This window comes from Akebia trifoliata, chromosome 9 (genome assembly GCF_017979445.1).
Source record: "Akebia trifoliata isolate Shusen 1 chromosome 9, ASM1797944v1, whole genome shotgun sequence".
Classification (NCBI taxonomy): Eukaryota; Viridiplantae; Streptophyta; class Magnoliopsida; order Ranunculales; family Lardizabalaceae; genus Akebia; species Akebia trifoliata.
In genome coordinates, this window is record NC_141383.1 from 19534349 (window position 1) to 19539447 (window position 5099).

General features: G+C 31.8%; 1 long non-coding RNA gene across 1 annotated transcript; it reads right to left on the minus strand.

Moving 5' to 3' along the window:
• Positions 1-1988: 1988 nt before the first annotated feature.
• On the minus strand, positions 1989-4302 carry LOC147394526 (uncharacterized). The gene is made up of 2 exons (XR_015181735.1): positions 3690-4302; positions 1989-2242 (listed from the first exon to the last, which is right to left on the minus strand). It is a non-coding gene; the product is annotated as an uncharacterized LOC147394526 (long non-coding RNA).
• Between the last annotated feature and the right edge of the window lie 797 nt (positions 4303-5099).

The following is a 5099-nucleotide window of genomic DNA, read 5'->3' on the forward strand; positions in this document are numbered from 1 at the left end:
GTGTGCAATAAGTCAAAAAGAAAGGGTAAAATAATTATTATCCTTTTTTTATTATTACAAAAGTCATTTAAGTGGATGCAATGAACTCTTTCGATATATGCAAATAGACCCACCCCACAAGTATAGTAATAAAGTTTAGATTTGGTAATTATTTTGTGGGGATTCAATTGTTAATTCGGATAAATTCAATCCCGTCTTCTTCAACCTCCTTAAAATCCCTATCTTGATATTGAAAATAAAAATTTGAGAGTAAATGATGAAAATTTTGTTAGATTCTTCGATTAATTGGTAAATCATCAATTAATTTGTCAATTTGCCTATTTAATCAGCTAGTCATCTTTTAGGAGAATTTTATGAAATTTTGTGATGATGCAGACAAGCTATGAATACTCAAAAGGCAACATAGGCAAACGAAAATGCTTATAGCTAGATGGAAAACTCCTATTATGATAATCAACTCAAGGCTTGATAACTCATTGCTTACAACACATTATAGAAAAATAAACATTTTGAGATTCGAATAAAAATCTCATTATGTACCCCACAAATTGCCTTTATTGTAACTAGTTGGTGGCATGCACGTATTATAAGGGTCTTTTTGTAATTTAAAATACTAGTTAAGAGAGATTTTGAAGATTACGGGGATTGAAAAATGTCCTTCAGTAATATTAAGTTTAATTAAATCTAAAGCATGATTTTAAGTTTACTATTTTATCCCAATAAAGAATAGTTCATATTCAATCGCACATTTATCTCAAAAAATAATTTTAATTTTATTCATTTTTTTTTTTTTTTTATCTTTTATTTCCAAGAATACTTTTGCAACTTTATTATTTTTTCTCTTCTACTCCTTTTCCACTAATACCACACCAATTTTATTGTTTTTACCCTTATACCCATTTTGTAATAATATCTCAATAATTTTATTGTCTTTCCTCTTTTACCCTCTTAACCTCAAAGAGAATGACGGAGAAATTCTAATAAAATAATACAAAGAGTTGTGTTACATTGCTTGCGTTGGACAGTACGTTCAACAATAAGCTAACGTGACAGTATACAAATAACTATAGATTTGTTTTCTACAAGTTAAAAAAAATCAATAGTTGGACAATCCAACTCAGTGTTCAACGTAGGTAGTACATCATTTTTCTTCCACCGTTACCTCGAAACTCAAAGTGGGTTCCAATCAGTATCCCCATAAAAGTCCTCCAAGGGGTTGGTTATGACTTTTTCGTAGTACAAAAGACAAAATTATCCTAATAAAAAGATTACATAATTGAGAAAAAAAAAACCCAAACAGAATACAACTCATGACACATAATTTATGTGGTTTGAAAAGATTGTCTACGTCCATGGGCGATGATGAGATCATTTCATTGTCACTTAAAAACAAGATGGGTTACAATCAATCAATGTATCTCATGCATCATATTCTCTTACAATTATAAAGTTTTAATCCATGCTAGAGACGAAATTACCCCTAACGAAAAATTGACGAAAAAGTTACCCCAACAAAATATAATGCACAAGCATAACAATTCGGTATATCTCATTCACCTCTATACATAGAACCATGCTTTAATTAAATTGAGACAACAATTTGTTCGATGCTCAACGCTCCATGTGGATTAATCTATAGCCAATTATCATGAGGGGTTCTTTCGTAAAATTATACAAATATAAGATACATTAAAAGATGAAGGCCCGGTGTGGATACACCTCTCCGTGCAAGAGCAAAAACTCAATCTCTTCCCGCAAGAGTAAAAAACCTCTCCGCGGAAGAGCAGGTTCTTTGAGCTTCTCAACAAAGAGCAAATAACATCTCCCCGCAATAGCAGAAACCTCTTTGCGCAAGAGCAAAAACCTATCCAAACGTTTACTAGCTCCCTGCAGGAGCAGGAGTCGTCAAGAAGCTCTATCCAAACACATAGGAAGTAAATTAAAACTATATGTTTGGGATTTGGAACCAATTAATTAAAGAGCGGGTATTGCAAAAGATAATTTTTTTTATAATGAAGGAAAAATATGAAAATAGATCAAGTGAACTCCTTTAGAGATTTGTCGTGAAGACATTGAGGAATCATACCGATTCTTGTGAAAGTACGAAGCTGTGGCTCTCAAGGCCTTAAACTTGTTCATACTTCCATAAGATTAGGGGTTCATTGTTTCTTGCTCAAATGAGTATTCCATAAAAGGAAAGTGTATTGTTGACTTGTGTTCTCCATTGATCTCTAGTCATTTCCTGCATAAACGTATATAAAAGCAAAAATAAAATATGAGTATCTTGATAACACAAATCTCGGAGATACTTATCCTAAGAATAAATCTCAAACATTGAATTTTGCATTTAAAGGGTTGGGATCATATGTTATTTTTTCATGAGTGATCCTTATGAATCCAAGGATCCTGACCTATATATAGGATGGCGTTCGGAGGCCCTAAAGAGAGCCAAACATTTTTTCAATGTATGAGTTAGTCCGAAAGTTCTAACCCATGTTTTGAAAAATGTTTGGCACAATGTTTGACTCTCTTTAGGGACTCCGAACGCTCCCCATATATATATATATATATATATATATATATATATATGATATCCGCTTGAAATTTAGGTACAAGTTGGATACAGATATACTTTAAAAAATTTGGTAAATAGTTGGATATGGATGTACTTAGCAAAAGTGGGTAAAAAATCGGATGCAGATATCCAGATATAGAGTTGGATAAAGATGTGGATATATGCTTCATCCGGGCCACACCCGACCCATTTCCAACTCTAGACTTACATCAGTAAATATAAATTAAAGAAATAACTGATTCAATCATTTTCGAAAAATACAAAGCTAAAATTTAATAATTTCTGAAATTTTTATATATAAGAAAGAAATATAACCCAAAGAGAGGGAGAGATTTTGTAGATTATTAAAGCAAAAATGGGAGGGGAAAGAGAACAAGACGCCCAATATGTATGATGAACTTGACATGGCATCAAAAGGAAGAAAACATCACAAATATTTTTATCGATGTTCAGAAAATTGGACCCAAAATTTGTCAAATTGATTGGACCACAATGGAACCTTGGATCAATTTGGCTTGCGAACATAAATTTATCAAAAAATTTAGAAATATGTATATCTTTTCCTAAATTATCTTCAATTACTTAGATCACAAAAACCACGGATTCTCAAAATCGATCTAATTTTATCACAAAATGTAGTTGGATCTAATCAAATCTCCAATTCAGTCTGATTTTCAACATTGGTTTTTATCACTAGGAGGGCTTCCTAGATACATTAAAAAACCTTAGCTATGCATGGAGGCTTCTATATATATATGGCTTCCCCATTTTCTTTTGTAATTGTTCTATTAAAGGGGATATACCCATGGCTTTAAAACTCGATTTCGTGTCTCGTCTCGTCTTGTCCATGCCAAACACCGAGTCATCTCGGACAAGTTTTCCGATACACTTGAGATATCTCATTCCAAAATTTGAAAAATGATAACATAGGGTTTTAAATCTTGTTCGAAAAATTGACTTGTCCATCCGTTTCATCCATGTCTCGGTCTCAGACGAGTTTTGAAAGCATGGATATGCCTCTTAGCGCTTATAACTTATAAGCCATTTTGGTTTATAATATCAGTTTCTTACTTCCTTGGCAAAATAATAATAATAATAATGGAAAAATAATCACCTTGTGATAATAATTTAAGCTATCTTGTGATTTGTAACGCAGAAGATTCTGATTATAACAAGAAATATATATTTCTTCAATCATCTATAACAACTTGGAAAAAGAAGAAGAAGAAAACCATTAGAGCTCCTACATAATAATATAGTTTTCTCATTGAAAACAGAGGAATTTCCCAAAATATAATCAACTTTTGACGAAATTTGGTTTTTGGCTCACTATTTATTTTAATTCCCAAAACATGAACAACGAACGATATTACAAAATTTTCAAGTGACTTTCTCGCAGTTATAAAGTAGCTAGATCCTTGATATTTTTATTTTATTTTTTCAAAGTGACAATCTCGTTGATTATAAAAGTTACGATCTCTCAGGTTCACTACTTTGTAGCAAGATCGTCTCTTTTATAAATAGTGAGATTGTCAGTTTGAAAGAAATAAAATATATCAGCGATTTAGTTATTTTATAATTGTGAGATAATCATTTGAAAATTTTGATTACATTTTGGAAATTAAAATGAACAGTTAACCCGAATCGAAACTTTATCATATTCAGCTCATGGAATGGTAATCTACCCTTAAAAAATCTAACTACATGATCTTAATTAATGAAGAAAGCTTTACCTTATAATCTTTCTTGTACAAAAGAAAGAGAAAGAGAGAGAGAGAGAGAGAGAGAGAGAGAGCTGAATCCCTGAAGTTGCATTAAGGGATTGTTATTCTTATATAGGGTTGTAGGTGTGAAGCACCTAACCCAATAAAATGATGTATGTGTTTTTGGTGGGTGGATCTGGTGGTGGAGGTTAAGCCACCATTCTAATATATTTTACCTACAATCTCACTTTCCCGACTTGAAAGTCGGGGAAGTGAGATAGGTGATACAATTTTGAGTCACTCCAGCACGGCTCTTTTATCTAACAAACACGTGAATGAACCCCCACACACACACTGCCTAACTGTCTTCTTCAAAAGAAAATTACCATAAAACCATAAAAGATGTGCAATTGTGTATCGTGAGAAAAAAAATTTATGACTCCGTGTCCATGTCACATCTATCGAGTATTGACCGATGAAGACTTTCTAGTTAGAAAATTATTATTCTAAAATCTATGATTCTTGATCAGATCATCTTGTGGCATTCAAAAACGTGATCTGATGCCACGGGATTGTAGAGGATGAAATTATACCAATTTTAATAAAAATGAAAAAAAAAAAAAATTTCTTTATTTTTCACCCTTGAATTTAAATTTTAAGTTTAGGTCCTTGGTAGCCATTCATGTTCAATATCATGGATCAAGTTTGAAAAATATTTTTTTTTAAATTATTATTATTGAATATAAGTAAGTTTTTTCATAAAATTTAGAAGGTTGTGGTGTTAAATTGACAAAGTGATAATCCATGTGATCTCAATGACC